Source organism: Pantherophis guttatus, chromosome 2 (genome assembly GCF_059756535.1).
Source record: "Pantherophis guttatus breed Tessera chromosome 2, ASM5975653v1, whole genome shotgun sequence".
Classification (NCBI taxonomy): domain Eukaryota; kingdom Metazoa; phylum Chordata; class Lepidosauria; order Squamata; family Colubridae; genus Pantherophis; species Pantherophis guttatus.
The window spans coordinates 121,967,447-121,989,954 of NC_142064.1; the positions used below are offsets into that span (position 1 = coordinate 121,967,447).

Here is a 22,508-nt window from a genome sequence, read left to right on the forward strand (position 1 = left end):
CCAAGTACACTGTAACTTGAAAGTAACAAACTATATAATGTCACTATGTAAGACAATAAAGTTACCCACATACATCCTCAACCTTTGTGTGTGTGGTCTCTACACACTCCGAATTACATCCAGTTTAACTGCAAAAACCAAATTAGACAAGCAAGACCTCCCTCCAATCCAGAAAGCAATTCCAGGAAGAAAATGTATGTTCACAAGGGACCTTTCTTCTCCTTGTGACAACTGCCCTCCCCCACCGCATCTGGTAGGTTAGCCCCATGCTGAGAGGCCTAAATACTTCAAAACTCTTCCAACAGACATTTCTAACGTAAGTTTTTAGGACTGGCCAGTACTTTTATGGTTCAACGGTAAAATCACTAAATAGGTTAAGTTTAGCTACAACATTCCTAACTAAATTCATGATCAGAGAGACTGAACATTTTGCTTGACTGGGCAAAACAACAGTGTCCCCTAAGTGGCTGGCTTTCATTTAATTTTCTATAAATCTAAGCTTACTGCTCTAAAACAGAAATAAACAGATGGAAGAAAAAAAAGCTAATTAACATCTAAGCAGGAGGCCAACCTGATCTTCCTCCCTCAGATAATTCTCTCTACGAAGAACTCTCACTAACATCTGAAACTCACCGTCAGAAGCTGCAAGGATACTAATTTAAAAAATCGCTGCCAAATCCTTTCAAACAGTTCCCCTCTAAAAGATATTTAGGACAGAGTGCCATCAGTCAAACTGATGTTCCTCAGATATTCTCATACTGCCAGCTGGAGAATTCTTAATACTTCATTATTCATTAATTAGTTAATTAATGGAAAATGCATTAATGCCACTGTATTATCACTGCTAAATAATGCCAATAATTATACAATGACACAAATTAATGGCATGTAGTTTTATGCCGTGATTTGTTATGAATCAACATGTAGGAATGATGTAACACATGAGATCCAGGCGAAAGAGGCAGAAAGGTTGCTCCGATAAAGATTTCAGTTTATTCGGCATGTGAAATGCACCAGAATTAAGACTTTGAAGAAAACAAAGTTTGCCATTTCTCACAAGAAAAGATGGTTTCTAAATCAACCGATAGGTCCCATGTAGAAAAGTACCAGGAGGTATGAGAAACACACAAACTTGAGACTGGCCAAGCTTTCACGGACTGAACAAGTCTTATTACGTGGCATAAAATGCAAGGGGATTGTAGTCTTTTGGAGCTTTCACATATAAATGGGTGCAATATATGATGATCCTCCCATATGAATTCTTTTGGAACTTGGATCACACACAGGTACAGCACCTCTCCACTGCTCACCAGAATAGCCTGACTTTTTTAAGGCTTCCAGTGTGGGAGGGAGGGAGGAAGAGAGAGAGGGAGGGAGGGAGGCAGGCAGGCAGGCACCATTGCTTCAAGATATCCATGTGACTCTTAAAAGAACACTAGCCTGAAAAGGGCAGGCTACCATAATGGATAGAGGAGAGGCATCAAAATGGCACTGATGGTCAGAAGCTCTTCTTCCAAGTCATTTTCAAAGTATGCCCAGCCCTAAAAAACAATATAGTCACTCTAGCTAAACTAGTTACTACCTGTTTTGCCCAAGACGTTGAGGTTCAGTACATCTTCAGAGAAAAGTAGAAGAGGTGATTTATGCTTCTATATTACTAGGAACCCCCTTCCTAGCTCTTCTATTTTTCTGAGCACAACCGTCAGCTGGGTGGAGAAGGTAACTTAAAGCCAGTCTCTTTCAGGACTGTTACCTTCCCTTATTTTTCCTGCTTTCCTGTTTTCTCAAGCAAACTTGTTTTACATTTAAACATCTGGTTTTATCATTTGGAAAGGGATTTTCTAATTAAATTGAAAAATTGTAACTCCCTAATTATTGTCTTTAGATTCCCCCATCCTGTTTACTGCCCCTTCTTAGGGTAGCATTAAAATCATCTTAAAACATGGGGAAAACTTTCGCTTCCCTAAGGACAGCCTTGTCATTTAATCCAGTGTTCTGGCTTGAAAACAGCCCCGTTGAAAACAGCAAGTTTCACAAGCAAGGAAAAACACCAAGGGGCATTCCATTCCCTGCTGTTTGTCCTGATGCCAGGTCAAACTAGGTGCCAGCATTCATGAAAATCATTACTCCTTGTGAAAGAAGCTTTTTTCCTACCTTAATCTTAGGAGTAACCAAATTCCATAAGGAATTTAGAGGGGGGGGGGAGAAGTGAAGGTCAGTGGCTGGTTCTCTTCACTTGAGAAAAAAAAAAGTCCCTGAACTTGTTTCCAGCAAGACAAACACTCCTTCTCTTATATTTTACAAACTGGCAAAACAGAAAGACCACTATAAGAAAACGTCTTCTAATTTTTTTTTTTGCCCAATGTCCTCTGAACCAGCGTTTTACAATCAGTGGTGCATGTATAACTAGCAATATCCTCGAATTGACTTACTGAGGAGTAAGTCAAACAAGCAGGTTAGGACTTTGCTCACTGCTTTATCAAGTCTAAACATCGTACCAATGTTTCTCAATCTTGGCATCTTTAAGATATATGGACCTCAATTTCCAGAATTCCCCAGCCAGCAATACTGGCAGCAATGTCAAGGTTGAAAAACATTGCATAGTACAACTCAAATACTTTGGCCACCTAATGAGAAGGAAGGACTTGCTGGAGAAGAGCCTAATGCTGGGAAAAATTGAGGGCAAAAGAAGAATGGGATGACAGAGAATGAGGTGGCTGGATGGAGTCACTGAAGCAGTAGGCGTGAGCTTAAATGGACTCCAGAGGATGGTAGAGGACAGGAAGGCCTGGAGGAACGTTGTCCTTGGGGTCGCGATGGGTCGGACATGACTTCGCAACTAACAACAACAATCCTGGAACTTAGATGAGATGCAGGCATACCCTGCCAACTGCAGCAGAATGAAGGGTAAGAGCTTCTGACGGAGGCATTTCATACTGCAAGGGAAAAGAGATTCTTAAGATGTCGCTCCTGCAAAGAAAAAATAAATAATGGAATCAAAACCATTGTGAACTCCAGGGGGTACATGGGCCAACTGAACATAACCAGTCACACACAAAGAATAGCTGCTACTCTGCAGTAAAAAGGAAACCTTGGCTGTAACAGCCAACAGTGGGAAGTGAGCCATTTGGGACACTACATTTCCCTGGATCTGCCTTGACTGGCATCTAACTGTGACTTTTCATGCTGCTTCCTAGGGCCGTGATGGCGAACGTATGGCATGCGTGCCACCTCCATATCTGTGGGCACGCAAGCGTTGCCCTAGCTCAGGTCCCCAGCTGATTTTCGCGCCTTCCGGATCTACCGGAAGTCAGGAAACAGGCCGTTTCTGGCCTCTGGAGGGCTTCCAGGGAGGGGGGGGGAGGCCGTTTTCACCCTATCCAGGCTCCTAGAAAACCTGTGGAGCCTGGGGAGGGCAAAAAACAGGCCTACCTGGCCCACCATGCCATTGCATGCCAAAAGCGGGGGGAGCACAGGGGGGTCACAGGCGCATATGGGGGGAGGGCACATTGAATTATGGATGTGGCTGCACGCATGCGACCCCCCCCCTCCCCATGCTCCCCCCGCTTTTGGCACGCAACGGCAAAAAGGTTAGCCATCACTGTCCTAGGGTATTCTTAATTGTCCTGGTCCCAAATCTGTGTTTCTGCCCAGCCACCAGGCCAATGAAATGAACCAATGCTCCCTTCTTGGCAGCCTGCTCAAGAATGAGAAGGCCCTTGCCTGGAAACTCTTCTGCCTGTTAAGAGCATGCCCTTCTTCTCTGCCCAGACAGTGAGCATCAAGAACATCTGTATCTCTTTCACAGCCACAACCGATGGGAAAAAAGGACTTTGTTCCTCATATGGGCAATCTTTGTGCTGTTTTAGGCAGTACTGAGGTGTGGAGTGTCCAGGGTCTCCTTTGGTGGTCTTTCTGTGCCAACATTGGACAGCAGAGAGATCTCATCATAAAACATGCTATTAAGTTTATATTTAGCATAAAAGATAAATATAATAGCCAAGTGGCTATAAATATATAAATGTCCTTTTGGAAGGGAATGGCTTTTTTTCCCCCTATTATATGTAAGATATAAATGATTAAAAACTCCAGTCTAACAGTTATGCCAGTCTTTGTAAGATGGTGCCCTCTAGTGTCACAAAACGGAATTGACTTACTGAGGAGTAAGTCAAACAGGCAGGTTAGGACTTTGCTTCCTGCTCTATCAAGTCTAGACATCGTACCAGTGTTTCTCAATCTTGGCATCTTTAAGCTATATGGACCTCAATTTGCAGAATTCCCCAGCCAGCAATACTGGCAGCAATGCCAAAGTTGAAAAACACTGCATAGTGCAATAGCGCAACTTCACAAGCTGTTCCTCCATTTACTAAATGTCAGCAGAGACTGCTGCAATCAAAAACAGACCAAATATGCTGAAGATTCAAATCACCGAACGCAAGGCTGGTAGCTGTAAGAAACACCCTAGACCAGGGGTCTCCAACCTTGGCAACTTTAAGCCTGGCGGACTTCAACTCCCAGAAATCCCCAGCCAGATTTGCTGGGGAATTTGCTGGCTGGGGAATTCTGGGAGTTGAAGTCCACCAGGCTTAAAGTTGCCAAGGTTGGAGACCCCTGCGGCCCTAGACCAGGGCAAGCAGCAAGTCACAGGTTCAGACCATACTGTACAGCACAGCCTAGGATTGCCTAAATTTTCCCAAGGAAGGATATGTCTGGCTCTTTTCTGGTATATAAAATAGGTTCATTCAGTCCAATCTATAGCATAAATGAGTATTTCATTATTTCCCAGCTAAAAATGGTAGGACCCTAATGGTTTTCAGCAGGAAACTGCAGAACTATGCCAGGATGTCAGAGCTGGCTGAAAATGAGGGGAAAGTCTATTATATATGGACCATCGTCCAGAAATTGCCATTTTGCCATATAAACACCACTTTATTTATTTTGTTTTATATTCCACCTTTAGTGTTTTTATAAATAATTTATGACAGTGAATACATACGTTACTCCTAGGTCTTATTTTCCTTACAAAAACAACCCTATAAGGCAGAGGTGGGGAACTTTATGACTTGTGGATTTCAACTCCCAGGATTCCCATGCTGGCTCAGGAATTCTGAGAGTTGAAGTCCACAAGTCATAAAAGGCCCATAGTTCCCCACCCTGCTGGTGAATTGAGCTGAGGGAGCAAGGTCACCCAGCTAGCTTTCATGCCTGGGGTGGGACTAGAACTTACAGTCTCCTGGCTTCTAGCCTGGAGACTGAAGTGGCTGTCCACATTCCCAACAAATACCTTTGAAATCTGCACATATATTTCAGACAGATGTAATTATAATATTAACAAATAGTGGACCATCTCCAGACCTGATTCTCCACTAGTAGATTCTTTAATTTCTGACATGTTAAGGAGGGAATCCAGAATTGACAAACCTCCCAATTCTCCACTACAAATCACCTCCTCCTTTTTCTGTCAGTTCTTCTAAATTTTGATACTACAGTCTATGGAGATTCTCAGTCATCTAAGTCAGGGGTGAAATCCAGCAGGTTCTGATAGGTTCTGGAGAACCGGTAGCGGAAATTTTGAGCAGTTTGGAGAACCGGCAAATACCACCTCTGGCTGGTCCCAGAGTGGGGTGGGAATGGAGATTTTGCAATATCCTTCCCTCAGGAGCGGGGAGGGAATGGGGATTTTGCTGTATCCTTCCCCTGGAGTGGGATGGGAATGGAGATTTTGCAGTATCCTTCCCCTGCCATGCCCACCAAGCCACACCACGCCCACCAAGCCACACCCACAGAACCAGTAATAAAAAAAATTGGATTTCACCACTGATCCAAGTCATGGTTGTCCCAAAGATGCTTTTTCAAGAGGCAACTGGACTTTCTGGTTTTTCTTTGAAGACGTTTTGCTTCTCATCCAAGAAGCTTCTTCAGCTGAGCTCAGCTTCTTCTGCTCAGAGCTGAAGAAGCTTCCTGGATAAGAACCAAACTGTCTTCAAAGAAAAAAACAAAAAATCCAGTTGCCTCTTGAAAAAGCACCTTTGGTTCTACAGACAAACAAAAGACGGTTTTCACTGCCAAAAGTGAGCCCTGTAATTTACCAAAACACAAATAAAACAGAGGGCCTGCAGCTAGCCTGCCATTTTCCCGCCAGAGGACTCTGCACCATTCTTCCCACAAAAGAAACACGACTGCTCTTGCTGAACTACAACTCCCAGCAGCACCAGCCCAGGACGTAGCGTTTTGAGGCATGTTGGGAGTTGTAGTTCCGTAACTCAACTCGAGGGACCGGGTAGAATTTAACGGGAATCTTGCCGGGAGGCTTGAATCCTATTATTATTTTAAAAGAAAGGGGTCACTCCAGATTTTAAAAAGCGTCCTTTTCCATCGACCCCAGCCTCTTATGTTTTCCTGGCAAGGTGTTTCCATTTGCGCTCCTGGAGTGTTTCACGACGTATGCGGCGGTGGTCTCTCATACTAACAACCTCACCCCATTTAGCTTCGCAGCCCACTCACGGGCGATCAGCTGCTGGGCATCCTGTCTCCGCGCTATCGGGATTTTTTTTCCCCCCTCCCTATGCCAAATGTAGACTTCCTGAAAATATAGCGAAAAATGCTGCGCCCTGTTCTTGCAAAGAATGAAATTCCAGCCATGTAAACACGGCCGTCTTTTACCATTTAGGGCAGGGATTAGTGTACAGTACCGGTAGTACCACCAAACCGCTCATTGCGGAGCTGTGTCGCCCTTTAGGAGGGAGCATTTCTCCCCCACTCCCCTTTCACAACCCCTCCCAATCCTGAATAGCTTTTTTTTTTTCCTCCCCCCTCCTTTCTCTCTCTCTCCCTCCTCCCCCATTTCCGTAACGGATTGGGAGCATCGCGAAGACGCCCCCACAGCTTTCTGACTCACTAGGATTAGTCGAATGGGGACGGGGGGGGCGGTGAGAGAGAGAGAGAGAGAGAGAGGGAAAATAACTGCTTTAGCCATGCGACAAATTTGGAGGAGGGGATCTGCTGGTCGCAAGATGCTTGTGCTGTGTGTGGATTCTTCCCCACGCGCGGAGCAAGCCCGCAGCCCTCTCCAGCTAGCCTGAAAAAAAATCTACCAAGCTAAAGCCCGAGAGCAACCGATGGGGATTCCCACGTCAACGCTCTTGCTTTTCCTTCTGCGGGCCCCGGCGTGCAGATCCCGCTTTGGCGCAAAGCTCTGCGCCCTTTCCCTTTACGTTCATTTGCTGCATTGCTAAGCCCAGGTCTGGCCCACCCGCGCGCGCAACGGCCACCTTTCCCAAGTGGACTCGGTCCCTATTTTGCTTCACTGACACACCTTAGTGTCAAGATCCGCATGCGGCCTTGCAGGATCACAACTCCCATAATCCCCAGTCAGATGGGCCAAAGGGAGTTAGATTCCCAAACTGCCGGAAGGCGCTGAACTGGAGAAAGCTGCAAGTCAGAGCAGCTGTCATAGCTAAATATATCGATATTCCCTCTTCGCGGTTATCTCTGCAACAGCAACTGCGTTTCTCTTGTTTTCCCCTAGATAATATCCTGGCCAGCTACCAGCTTTACAATCTACTGTACAGCGATCCTTCTAGAATTTGCAGCCTGTCTCTAAAATGCTGCTCCAGAAACCGCTACCACCATTTGTCCAACAGAGATGTCAATTTGCATTGTCCTTTTTAGCTGCAAGAACAGGAGTTAAATCAAGGAGGCACCTATTCCCATTCTCTGCACAATCCTTTCGCATGCACTTCAGTAAGGGAACTTCCCTGTCTTTGTGCAAGTCCAACTACATTTCTGGATTTTAACCTGCAAAGACAATCCTGTGGCTACATTTGCCACCTACTGCATATCATGTCATTCACTTGTGACCTTTATACAAGACACTGAAATCTTTCCAATTTCTGCAGAATTTGCTGCAACACTTTTGGGTAGTCTTCACTTCTGTGTTCTGCAAAATACATTGCACAGTTCTGAGCTATTGTGAAGCCAACCTGTTTTCCACTGAAAGGTAAAGTCTCAAGTGGATCCACAGCTATATGCAGTAGTTTACTTGTTCAGTCCTGGTGCACCATTTAACCCTTAGCATTCCTCCTGCCTGGCATTCAGAGTTGAGAGCCTCTTTTTATCCTTCTTGCCAATTATGGCACATTTCAATCTCTGCAATGTATTATGGTGCAGCTCTTCTTTCTGAGTCTTTTTTTTTTTTAAATGCAGGCTTTTGTGACTGATCACTTGATGGATCCTAAGCCTTGCCCACCATGCTGAAGAGTCAAAAAAATAAAAAGCCAGTTTTCCAGAGATATGGGCAAAGCAGTGCCCTGACCAAAATGGATTGTGTATCTTTTAAGCACAATAAAAGGTAGAGGAAGAAGATGCTTGATCTTTTCCTTATTTTTCCTTTTATCTACTTCCTAAGACGGTGGTAGGGGCAAACAGGAGGAGGGAATACTATGTATGCTCCCTCGATTGAACTCTTGAAGGAAAGGCAGGATGTAAATTAAATAAGTGCAGGGTATCATATTCTGGCAACAGGCCAGAAGAAAGAAATTATAACTGAGCCAAGAGAAAAATTAATGGCAGGAATCTGTCAGTGAGACCTAATTTATGCTGCAGAGCACCGCCCTGACCATTAACAAGCATGCTTTTCAATGAGAAACATGCTCCATGCGAGATTGCTTTGCTGCACAATTTGCTTTCTTGCTGCAATTGTGTAGCAAAACTGGAAACCATTCATAAGCAGCCTGGGGAAAGAGACTGAAAAGCAGCCACCGTGATTAGGACGTGCAGTTTTATAACATTATCCCTCAACTTCCATGGTACTTCAAAAAAAAAAAAAAATTAAGACTTGAGCTAGGTTAAAAAAAAAAAAAAAGCCAGTGGTTTCCGCATTGCAGCTCACTATCTCTGCAGTCCTTTATTGCTACCAAACTAAAACCCATGGTGTAACAGGGAACTGGACTGTTTCTGCACTGCTACAGATCTGCGTTTTCGATCGCTTCGACGTGCGCTACTGTGCCTGCCACCCACACAATGAAGAGTACATCTCGGTGCTCTGCTGATTCCACACCCTGGCCAGTCATTCATCCCATAGCGAACGAGGATGTCATCAGCTTTTCTTGCAATGATCCTCTGTAACCGAACATTCGGCTTAGTAGCGGGAAGCTCTTATCCTTTGATGGGGAAGCATCACTTCTTTCGCATTTGCCGTGCTTCTGTCGGCCTTTTTGTGGTGCAGTGACATCTGTTCCACCATCAACACTCTAAGCTTGGGTTCCCTGCTTTAAGTTTTGCCCTGGAAGTGGCGGGTGGGGGGTGGGATCTAGCCTTCATGAGATCCTCAGCAAAAAGAGAGAAATCTAGAATTAAGAAGGGCAGCTGTCAGCTGGTTTGATTCCAGGAGGCACAATTTACACTTCTCCCTAAGATCTGTTTCAGCACCTCATCTTTAGCAGTGCTGCCAGGGTGGAATGAAGTTTTTTGAGGCTCACACAGATGCATATTCCTGGTAGCCCATTATATGCTTCCACATCTATTCCTTCACCATCCTGCAAAGAAAAGTGGAGGGGGAGGAGAGAAGAGGGGAGGAAGGAAGAAAGGAGACATTCCAGAATGCAGAACTCTGGACTGAAATATCTGTCAACACCACAGCAATCAAGAGACACTGCGACTCTTTCTCCTTGTGTATGTGTATGAGCAATGAGGGGAGAATCAGCAGCAAACCACGGAATGTTCATGACATTTTCCTTTGGACTCCAATTCTGTACATGACATGGGATTTGGGGAGATGGCAAAAGCCCGAAGTGCTTCAAGAAGATTTAGCTCTAAACAAAATATTCTCCCTGCAGTTCAAACACTTATAGTATACATACAGGTTGCGCTAAGCTCAGGAGGGGAGGAATAAAGAGCAGGGGAGAGGCTGCATGTGGCTTTGATGTGGCCTCCCTTTTATGGTTCTCTGAGTCCCACATACTAGAAAGGGCAGGTCATAGGTTTTGATTGTTACCTATTCTGTAATTAACTGAATCTCTTTTTCTTTATTCAGAACACAATGCGGATGAATAATTCCTGAATAGGGGAGAAATTTTAAGAGCCAGAGAACTGACCTCAAGTATCTTAACTCAAGAATTTGGGTTGTTTTAATCAGACATTGTTAAACAAGCTACAGATAATAGGGATCATACTACACACTACAGCATAAATAATGGTCATTGTAATTGTTGTATTAAATTATATTGAAACTTGAACAGGAGTGGAAGTTATTATAACATTTCTAAATTGAAGGGAGCTGTCTGTGAATATAAAGAAATAACTTATTGTAAAACGAACAATTTATAAACGAATGGGATAGAATAAACAATATTACGAAAATGTTTTTTTTTTTTTTTAGCTAGGAACTATTTCTGTTGTTAAGAAAATTGTATGTTGTCACCACAAGTTAAGGGCCTCTCCACTAGAACTGCACATTCCTCTAAAATGTTTTGGGATAAGTGTTCTTGAATGCACATGAGCACCTCCTTCAAGCAGCCACATCTATTTCTTTTTATTATTATTATTAAGTTTTTAATTGAACACAAAACACAAAACCACACCCAGTGTATAATACAAAATAGGGAGAAGTACAAAATAAATGAATGGTTCAGAGAAGTTTGGAAAATTGCTCTTAATGATAAGTTAACGTGTGATATAAAATTCAAAAAAGGACTATTGAAAGAAAATATATTTTGGAGGATATGGCAACTATTTCTGGACTACGCAATCGGGAACTTGGAAGAAATAATGCCAGTGCCAATGCAAAGAGAATTTTGGAAGTCCTGAAGATGAAGAAAAAATTCCTCCGCTTCTCCCTATTTTGTATTATACACTGGCCACATCTATTCCAAGCTTCTGGGTGAAAGACATGGCTTATTCATGAGTTGCATAAAAGCAGTAGCCATTTTTCCCCAGGCTAACTGTAAGCCTGGAAAAAAAAAAAGAGATGGCTGTTTTAAAGAGATTCCTGCCCCTGCATGGTCCAACTTCTTCCAGATTTTCAAAAAATCTGCAGCTCTAGTCTTAACCTCTCCTACCTACATGCTTAAAGTACTGTAAAAATTATAAAAATCCAGGCTTCCATTCAGGTTTACAGGGTGGCCCTCAACATGGTATAGAGTTTCATACCTATACCAACAACCGAATAGGGCAGGGGTCAGCAACCTTAAACACTCAGAGCCACAAAGGTCCTAACTGGAAGCCCCCATTCAATTCTGGAGCTGACCGGAAGTCCGGTTCCCTCATCATAGTCTCTTCCTAGCGCGGCATCCTTTTTCATCTGCTGACTGGAACTCCGGTTCCCTCACCATAGAGTCTCCACCTAGCACGGCGTCCTTTTTCCTCTGCCTGTCCTAACTGAAAGCCCTATCAATTGTGGAGCCAACCAGCAATGGAGCCGCAGCAGAGGGATGAAAGAGCCACATACGGCTCCAGAGCCACGGGTTGCTGACCCCTGGTATAGGGTTTCCTGCCTAAGCAGGGGGTTAGACTAGAAGACCTCCAAGGTGCCTTCCAACTCTGTTATTCTTTTCTATGTCCTTCATAGCCGCACATGGACCTTGATCTAACAAAAACAGCAACGCCCTGTCGTTCAAGGACTTTTTTTTTTACATTGTGCAGAATTTGTTGTAAAACTTTTCTGGGTTGCATTGTAACAAGTTGCCAAGTTGATTTCCCATTCAGGAACTTCCCTGCAAATAGCCAAAGTAACCAAAGTAATTGAGGGGGGGAAAGTTTGGTGTTGATCCTGGCGTCACATAACACACATCAAGGGATTGAGTGACTCGATCATTGTTCAATGTAACCTGCAAGCCTGAAGCAGTCAACATGGCTGCTTTGCAAACCACGGTTTATGTATTAGCATAATAGGTGAACCTTGCCCATTGTACACTAGTCAGTAGGTCCCAGATACTGTAAGTACCGGTATGTTGTGAAGTGGGTCAAGGGCTTTCTACATGCAGAGGCTTGCTTTTGTTTTAATTCCGGCTGAATTCAAACGTGCGAGCCTCCTACAGCCTGAAGTAGGCAGCATCTAGAAGCAGCTTTACTGGTTCTGCCAAACATGCAGGCTTTGCAAAAGGACTCCGTGGCTCCACGTTATTTGTCTGCCCGACAAGCAAGCAAGCAACAGACTCCGCAGTGCATCAAGTCTGCGCCCGTCTTGCCTGCCTTCTCGCCGCAGAGAAGACTTCATGTCTGGCAAATACAGAACTGAGGTAAACATATGTCAGGTCCTTTTCTATACATGATTAGGTCCTCTCAAGCGGGTTGCCTTTAGCGCTCCGTAACACTGCCACTAAATCGTTCAAATCTCTCACTAAATCTCTTTGAAATGCAAAGATTACAAAGCAACAACCTGAGGATAGATAGATGATAGATAGATAGATAGATAGATAGATAGATAGATAGATAGATAGATAGATAGATAGATAGATAGATAAATGAAGAACCTGGCTAAAGAGAAATACATACATACATACATACATACATACATACATACATACATACATATGCTTTTCAGGTCCCCCCCCCCTCCGAAAAAGCTGTGCGAACATTCGTGACAGTATTTTTATAACCTCCCGACACTCTGTGAAACCGTCATACTTCATCTCCAAGAAGAAAATAACAATCAATATATCCTGAATTGCCACACACCGCCTTGACTTATGCTGCATCAAGCACCCTCACAGCACCGTTTCTCTGCATTGGACCTCTCTGCATTTCCCACAGAATCCACCCCAGACTACCCCTCTCCGGGATTAATCTCATCCAAGGCTAAACCTGGCGCCTTTTTAAACATTCTAATTCAACCTTGACCGAAGCGCCTCTGAGCATGTGAAGAGTACTCCGTGTTTAGAACGGGAAGGAAGGAATAGGTTACGAATCAGAAGATGTGGTTGCTTTCCAGGTGCTCTTAAGGTGCATCATCTCATTTGGTATTAAGGAAATGTGAGACTAAGTTTAGGATCACAGGTACACAACCGGCAGTTTCAGGGCTGCATATGCCCCTGCCCTAAGGTTCAGTATGGTCCCCACAGCCTCTCCAAATGTTGCCAGGAAAATATTTATTTTCAATCTAATAACTAATACAGTATAATCATTAAATACACCAGGGAGTAATCAGTAATCATGTTAGTGATTTCTTGTGTTCAGTTAATTTACTTTTAATTAAGTGGGGAAGTAATTAACTTGAGTGTAGACTTCTCTTGATCTCATTCACTACTCGGACTGAGTTTCCTCTTGAGGGGCGCTTCTGGCACCCCAATCAGAAGCCAAGGGCATCCCTTTAGTGCCACAAGCCTTGTCATTCAGTACCCTCATCTTACAAAGTACACCTGAGACTGATTACGTGCCATCGAGTTTTTGTCGACTCATAGCAACCATATACAGGAAGTCCCGGACTTACTTCACTTAGGTACAACGGCACTAGAAAAAGTGACTTATGACCGTTTTTCACACTTAGGACCATTGTAGCATTCCCACATGCTCACGTGATCAAAATTCAGACGCTCGGGAACTGATTCACATTTATGACAGTTGCAGTGTCCCCGGGGTCATGTGATCTCTTTTTTGCGACCTTCTGATCAGCAAAGTCATCTGGGAAAACCAGATTCACTTAACAACCATGTTACTAATTTAACAACTGCAACGACTCACGTAACAACTGTGGCAAGAAAGGTCGTAAAATGGGGCAAAAAACCACTTCACAAATGTTTCACTTAGCAACAAAAATGTGGGGCTCAGTTGTGGTTGTAAGTCGAGGACTATCTGTAGATAAATTTTCTTCATGGTGATCTATCCCAGACCTGGTCTTTCAGGTGTTCCAAGGGTGCACTCAATGGTGCCTCTGGAACTGAGTCCATCACCTTCATCCTGGTCGCTCTCTTTCCTTCCAACTTTCTCAACATTAAAGCTTTCCCCAGATGTTACATCCAATGTTAACCTACTGTTCTTTGGCCTTTCTCCGGTTGTGAGGGAGAAATGCAAGGTGACTTTGGAAGCCTGAAAACCAGCAACAGTGCAACAGGTGACTGATCTTACCAGAGAAACAGCATCTCCCTTGGGGCAATTACAGGCAGTCCTCGATTTACAACCATTCATTTAGTGACCGCTCGAAGTTATAGTGAAAAAAGCGACTCATGACCACTTTTCACAGTTACGACTGTTGCAGCATCCCCGTGGTCACAGGATTAAAATTTGGATGCTTGGCAACTGGTTAATGTTTATGAGGTTTGCAGTGTCCTGCGGTCAGGTGTTCTCCTTTTGCGACCTTCTGATGAAGCAAAGACAGTGGGGAAGCCAGATTCGGTTAACAACCATGTTGCTAACTTAAACAACTGCAGAGAGTCACTTAACAACTATAGCAAGAAAGGTCATAAAATGGAGCAAGACTCGCTTAAATAACTGTCTTGCTTAGCAACTGAAATTTGGGGCTCGATTGTGGTCGTAAGTCGAGGACTGCCTGTATGTATTGAATTTCTTCTGCCACATCTGCAAAGGGAGCAGGAGTGCAAGGATCACATCAAGTATCCCTTCCTAATATAATTCTTAAGGGTTGCTCCAGCTGGGATCTCCATTCAGGAGAATACTGCTAAAAACAATCATCTCATTTCAAAGTATTCTTCTTTCATAAAGTAGAGATCCCAATATTTCCTGAACATCTCAGAAATCAGCCCTACAATGTAACCTTATTGTCTTAAACATTTCCAGACTCCGAATATGCAAAATGCTCATAGGTGTACATATTTTAACCTGGTGGCCTAGAGGTGGAGCTCTTGCCTCACAACCAGGAGGTTGTGAGTTCGATCCTAGATAGAGGCAGATGTAGGGCCTCCTGTTTGGACAGGGGTTGGACTAGATGACCTGCAAGATCCCTTCCAACTCTGTTAATCTGTTAAATCTGACTTGCAAAAACGGAGTCTTTCCCTGTAACCTTGCAGAGGTGGTAAAAATCTGAAGATAGCATAAAATGGAACGTATCAGTTAACGTTACAAGGGACGATGGATCATATTTTAAGATTCCTTTAAATAAGTAATGACCAGCAAGTAGAAAGTTAAGTCAGGAGGGTACAGATTGAGCTAGACCTTAACATGCCATTTGCTTTATTTGGAAATAGCTGTTCATATGATGTTATATTCCAAGATGGCAAACCATCTTCCCCAGCAGCTTGAAGCAGTAAACTCATGGCTCTGTCTGCTCATCATAAATAAGCTACAATTTGACAACCAATTAAATATGAGCTAAGCGTGTGTGATGGCAGCCAAAAAAGCCAATGCAATCCTAAATTGCATTAATACAATCAAGATCAAGCGAGGTACTAATACCATTCTATAAAGCCTTAGTAAGACCACACCTAGAATACTGCATCCAGGTTTGGTCACCACAATATAAAAAAAAAAAGATGTTGAGACTCTAGAAAGAGTGCAGAGAAGAGCAACCAAGATGATTAGGGGCTGGAGGCTAAAACATACGGAGAACATTTGCAGGAACTGGGCAAGGCTAGTCTAGTGAAGAAAAGGACCAGGGGAGACATGATAACTGTGTTCCAATATTTGAGGGGCTGCCATAGACAGGAAGGGGCCAAGCTATTCTCCAAGGCACCTGAAGGATAGACAAGGATTAATGGATGGAAACTGATCAAGGAGAGATTCAACCTAGAAATAAGGATAAATTTTCTGACAGTGAGAGCAATCAACCCATGGAACAGCTTGCCTTTAGAAGTTGTAGGAGCTTCATCACTGGAAGCTTTCAAGAAGAGACTGGACTGCCACCAGTCAGAAATGGTGTAGGGTCTCTTGCTTGGGCGGAGGGTTGGACTAGATGACCTACAAGGTCCCTTCCAACTCTGTTAATTTGTAATCTGTTAATAAAGTACTGTAGGAACAGATCGTAGTATAAACTCACATAGTGTTTAGTAAACCATTCTTGGTTGTACGCTACATATTGTTGAATGAACCACAGTTAAATAAACCTGAGTATAGAACTATGCTATCAGGTACAAAAATGTAGGCTCCTACTACATAACTGCAAAAAGGTAAATGGAAGTTGACACTGTTACTGGCATCTAGTGATCCTCCAGACTTTTGCAGTCCAGCTCCAGTAGCGTTAATATTTGTCCTTCCCTGGTATTTTATTTTCACAAATATTGTAGGCCCTTGGTGAACTTCTCCCCAGTCTGGTAGACTTCTATTGCAATCATTCCTAACTAGAAAAGGGGCTCCAGCTCTCAGGGGATTTAGGAGAACCAAAGTCTCTACATTTGGAGAGGTTGGGCTCAAGAAAAATGAGCATAAATGTCTCAATCCTTTTTAAATAGAGCGTTCACTTTAGCGCCTGGTTTTAACAGAAGCTCCTCGAACCTCAACATCTTTTTAATTACTCCACTTTCATAAGTCTCTTAAATATGGGGCACCGTTTCTAGTCATACTACATGGAGAAGACTGTAGAGGGAGTTTTGAACCACTTCGTTTAACATTTGATCTCCTGTCTAGATCTAACCCATTTGCAATAGGCCTTTCACATTAATTCATCCCCATTTATGAAATTGCAACTGATTTGATTCCAGTAATTGTGGCTGCAGATATACGTGTATCGGGGAGAGAAGCATATGTTCCATTGCTCCACAGTGATCCTCCCCTTGCTTTTAATCTCTCTATGGTAGAGTCCACTTTATTGAATGTGCCATTTAATGCACAGCTGCATCAGACATTAGGCTACATCACATACAAAGGCAGCTATTTCCTGCATCTGGCATTCCTCCCCCAAAGGCCTTATAAATACAGGCAGGCTGGATTAATAGCAAACCAATAGGATGACTGGAGAAGTATTACTAGTTTTTCCTTTCTCTGATCTGCGCATCTCCTTTACTCTGCCACAAAGTCCAGACAGAGGTGAAGTCTAGCATAGCCAAATAAACTTCAATTCTTTGTTCTATTTTTGCAAATGTTCTCCTAGGTTCCATCTCCTGAAACCAAACAAACACTAGGAGTTTTTAAATACAAATGTGGTTGCCTATCTGGATGGGACTTAATCATAGATTTGGAACAAAGCTAATACATATGCAACCTTACTCCTCTAAAATTTTTGGAACTACAGTCCCCAGTATTGTGAGCTGTAGCCTCAGTACATCTGGAAGAAGCAACTGAGAAAGGCAGTTTTAGAAGACTCCCCCCCTCCCCCACTGACCATAATACAACAAATGATAGATAGATAGATAGATAGATAGATAGATAGATAGATAGATAGATAGATAGATAGATGAGAGAGATGGATGGATGGATGGATTGATGAATAGATAGATAGATAGATAGATAGATAGATAGATAGATAGATAGATAGATAGATAGATAGATGAGAGAGAGGGGATGAATGGATTGATTGATGAATAGATAGATAGATAGATAGATAGATAGATAGATAGATAGACAGACAGACAGACAGACAGACAGACAGACAGACAGACAGACAGGAGAAATGGGATGGATGGATGGATAGATAGAAGATAGATAGATGGATAGAAGATAGATGGATGGATAGATAGATAGATAGAAGAGAGAGATGGATGGAAGGATAGATGATAGATAGATAGATAGATAGATAGATAGATAGATAGATAGATGAGAGAGAGGAAATGGATGGATGGATGATAGAGAGAGACAGACAGACAGACAGACAGACAGACAGACAGACACCTGTAGATGAGAGAAAGAGAGGGATGGATGGATAGATGGATAAATATATATAATGATAATTCTACCAAACACACCTTTCCTGTCTTTCCTATGCCACTGCTATCTGCTCTCAAAAATACCCTGGTAAGCTCAAAATTGATCCTGAATAATTCTTCCCTGCCTGCTGCAGACCAATCATAAACCTATCCACCACTTACTACACCTGTAGGATTGCAGTATTTCTAAAGCACTTCCTGATGCAATGCTGGACATGAAATAATATGTGCATCAAAAGGCTGCAACAGACTCCTTCTGTGGGTCAGCCCTAACTGGAATCCCACAGGGATAGGCTATGGAAGCAGCCTTCATGCCACTAAAATGGAAATAGACTTTTAGACCATTTCCCGTCCACCCACCCAAAAAGAAAAGCACCGCCATTAAGAACTTGCAAAGATGAGATGGGGAATTAGCTCCAAAGATGTCTTCGCCCTTGAGTCTTGGGACCTTCTGATTATTTTCTCAGATCAAAAGGATTTCTTCAACATTTCCAGGATATTGAGTTGGAAGAACAATGAGTCAATATAGAGACGTATTGCAATGATTTTACATGTGAGATCACCTTTGAATATAGCCTAGTTCAGTGATGGCTAACCTCTTTGCTGTCGCGTGCCAAAAGCGGGGGAACGCGGGGGGGGTCGCACGAACATGTGCCCACACCCATAATTCAATGCCCCCCTGCACCCCGTCCCCCCGTGCATGTGCACACAACCCCCCCGCACTCCCTCCGCTTTTGGCACGCGACGGCAAAAAGATTACCGGTGGGCCCGGTAGGCCTGTTTTTCACCCTCCCCAGGCTCCAGAGGCTTTCTTGGAGCCTGGAGAGGGTGAAAACGGCCTCCCCCCCACCCGGAGGCCCTCTGGAGGCCCCTCCGGTGGGCCCAGAAGGCCCGAAAATCAGCTGGCTGGCGCACACATGCGCGCTGCAACTGAGGTAGGGCAATGATCACGTGCCCACAGATATGGCTCCACATGCCACCTGTGGCACGCGTGCCATAGGTTCGCCATCACGGGCCTAGTAAGTCTGAAACAGGAGAACAGTCACATACAGTATCCGATGCAGAGACATCCACCATACTGTATATCAGCATATATGCTGAAAGGATTGCCAAAAAGTTGCCAAAATATCTGACAACGTGCAAATGGAAATAGAAATATGCTTGTTATACTAGGGATTTGTCGCAAATATGTGTCTTCTTCACCATAGCGATGTATATAACAATTGTGGCTAACCCTTGCATTGCTTAGTCATTTCCCTTTTAGCGTTGAACCCACAACGGGCCACACAGTTTAAGCAACAGTTTGCAACTATTGTATAGTCGTCAGACCATATATAATGGACACTGGATTTTATTATAGATTTAGTTGTCATTTATTATTTTATATTAGAATTCGTAATATATACCGAGGGCTTTTATTTGTTTCTGGTCTAAGACTGTAATAATAAATTGATTGATTGATTGATTGATACCTATTTGCATGATGTTTTCTCTGACCACCCAGTCCGACTACCAGTTTTCTGACATACAGTACCTATTATCAAAGACTCTGCCTGCAGTATTCATTTTGTCTGGAATAGCTTCTCTTGAAATGATTTAAAAGCCATGGGGGAAGGGAGTAGAGTTTGGCACCGCTCTAGGAGGGGATAAGCACAAGTGTCCTACACAATATGTTGTCAGCGGTTCAAAATAGACTTAATACAGGTGTTGTGAGAAAAACAGCCTCTATTTTTTTCATGCACTATTTGCAGGCCGGTGCACTAAAAACAGAAGGCATCTTCCCCATTTCCATAGAACTTTCCAGAATAAATCCTCCTAAATCAGCTCCATTTTTTCCCCGGGATATATTTAATCTCAGGTAAGTGTTTGTAGGCCTATTCTGTATTATTTCTGCCTTATTAGACCTGAAAGGGAGTACTATTAGCTGAGTAGATACGCATAGGATGGCTTTGTTAATGTCAAGTGAGAGATACTTTTGGAGAGGGAATGAAATGCTATAAAGCAGCTTTCCTGAGACTGAGCAACTCCAGAAGTTCTGGGCTGCTGCCTCTACAGTTTGAACTTCATCAACACTGTCCATGGACTACATTATGGGGCTTTGTGTCCAAAACATCCAGTGGTGACAAGGCCAGGGAAAGCCGCTGCAGAGTGACCAAATCTTACAAATGTCCAGCCAAGTGAGAAATTAGAGAGAGAAGTTTAACCAAGACTGACACTCTAAAATAGGGAACATCTTTAATAAGCACAGAAAACAAGAAGTGTGTGTCAGGTAGTCTCTGGACTTCCCTGTGATACCTTGCAGCTTGTCATGTGGATGAACACAAGTACTTCTCGACTTACAACCACAACGGAGCCCCAAACGTTTTATGACCTTTCGTGCCACAGTGGTTATGTGAATCACTGCAATGGTTACGTTCGTAACATGGTTGTTAAGTGAATCTGGCTTCCCCGTTGACTTTGCTTTGTAAGAAAGTCACAAAAGGTGATCACCTGACCCCAGGACACTGCAACAGTCATAAATATGAATCAGTGGCCAAGCATCCGAATTTTGATCACATGATTATGGGGATACTGCAGTGATCTTCAGTGTGAAAAATGGTCGTAAGTCACTGTTTTCAGTGCTGTTGTAACTTTGGTCATTAAATGAACTGTTGTAAGTTGAGGGCTACTTGTACAGCTGCAGCAACATTTCCAAGGGGGCATCATCCTGTCTAGCCAGGGGCTGAAAGGATAATATATAGGCATGCTGGGGAAATTCCCAGAAAAGTGGGCAACTCTGCCCAGAAGCCAAAGGCCATCTAGCCATTCAAAGCAATGAGATTTGAAGCCTTCAGCAGAGTCAGAGATAAAGGATAACGAGAAGTAATATTATCCCAAATCTCTGTACCTTAGACAAGAATTAGAGGAGGGGGCAAATAGGATCAGATGGTTCAAGCAAAGCCTGAAAGCTGTGCTCAGGACAACGGGCTAGGGAAGGGTGCGGGAGATGGCAAGGCCTACAAGGCAGCCTTTTGATCATCCCTTAGTCAGGATCACATACCAAGGAGAGACTGCAGGGGAGCAAAGCCACAATTTCCCCTCCTTAGGGCTGTGTGGCCTCCCAGGCATTGACACCCTCCATCTTGGCCTGCTGGGAAACAACCACCTCTGCATCCTAACATAGCGTCCCCAGCAGGGATCCTGTGAGAAATGCCAGCAGTTCTGCTCCCTGTGGCTCAATCCTCCTAAAGCACCGGCTTCTTTGCGGAAGAGCCTCCCCTTTCCCAGCAAGCAGTCAGGTGGGGGATGAGCAGCACGTCAAGGAGAAGTATTGAGTAAAACCTGGGAGGGCATGACGGTGCCATGGCTCAGCTCCCTTTTCTCATCTCAACTGTCCTCTGCTTCAAACAGGTCATATCCCTTCGAAAGGGAATCCCTTTGTAGCTGCAATCTGCAATCTAACCAGGAGCTGAGTGTGGAGCCTTTTGATGGTTTCCACTTGGTTAGAAACCTGGAGATGCATCTGGGAACATCTGGATCAGTCTGGCACATGCTAGCCTCAGAGGCTTAAGAACCTCATATAAGAAAAGGCCATATCACAAAAGTGCACTCTATTACTTTACCAAGGACTTTTTAATGAAGTATTTGTGTAGTCACCCCTCCCAATTTAATATAGTGTTTTTAATTAACATAGTATCTTATTAGAATTGATTGAGAACATTAGGATATTAGGTATACTCAGTCTAAAGCTCCATCTGGACCAATAACTTTGTCTCCCAATAGCAGCCAAGAATATTATTTGGGGAGCCTCAAAAGCGGGATTCAACAGCAATAAATTACCTTGGGAGGTATAAATACATTGTGAACCTAGCAGCAGAAAATTCTGACACAGAGGTTCCGTTTCATTATCATATCTCATTGCTGTTGATGGAAACTGTCTTTGGTCTCATCCTTTAATGAAAATCTACCCCTGCGAAACTTCACGATTCCACTTTCAAGAGGGTGAATTCTGGGGGTTAAGAAAAAATGGGGTTATGTCATTTGATTCCAGAAGGGCGCTGTGAAGCAGGTGGAGGCACAAACATAGCACATGTCTGCAACTCTTCAAAGCAGCTGTGTCTTTTCCTAAGATTTCATGGCAGTGCTCCAAAGAACCTTTTTCAAATTATTACCACAAAGCACTGCCAAGCCATTAAAAAATATGACGAAATCAGTTAACTATCAGACTTTGGAGTCACTATGGAGAGAGAAGAAAAGAGAAAATCTCACTAAAACTGAACTCAGCTTCTGGTTACTATGTGGACATGTCCACTTAGTTTTCTTGGCAATAGTATTGAAGTGGTTTACCATGGCTTTTTCCAACACTTTTTAAAAAACTTTTTAATCTAATTTAAAAACCTGGTTCTCCCTTTCAAGTATAAACCAGGTCCAAATCCATTCACTTTTAAAAAAAATCATCAGTACATAGGTAGGTGTTGCAGCTTGCGATTTATTTACAAATTCATATAGCCTACTGCAGTGATGGCTAACCTTTTTGCCGTCGCGTGCCAAAAGCGGCGGGAGCGGGGGGTCATGCGTGTGCATGCCCACACCCATAATTAAATGTGTCCCGCACATGCTCATATGACCACCACCCCTGCACTCCCCCACTTTTTGCATGCAATGGCACAGTGGGCACAGTAGGCCTGTTTTTCGCCCTCTCCAGACTCCAGAGCCTTTCTATGAGCCTGGGGAAGGCGAAAACAGCCTTCCCCATCCCCCGGAAGGCCCTCTGGAGGCCGG

At 43.5% G+C, this 22,508-nt stretch overlaps 1 protein-coding gene and 1 long non-coding RNA gene across 4 annotated transcripts in view; one reads left to right on the top strand and one right to left on the bottom strand.

Moving 5' to 3' along the window:
* The window catches only part of SYN1 (synapsin I), a 99,533-nt gene that overhangs the window by 69,949 nt on the left and 7,076 nt on the right, over positions 1–22,508 (bottom strand). The gene's annotated exons all lie outside the window — the stretch shown is intronic.
* LOC117675399 (uncharacterized) lies at positions 6,998–10,272 on the top strand. Of its 2 annotated transcripts, none has more exons than XR_004594200.2 (3): positions 6,998–7,999; positions 8,206–8,350; positions 10,034–10,272. It is a non-coding gene; the product is annotated as an uncharacterized LOC117675399 (long non-coding RNA). The 2 variants fall into 2 exon arrangements; XR_015731921.1 differs by having other exon boundaries at positions 6,998–7,743.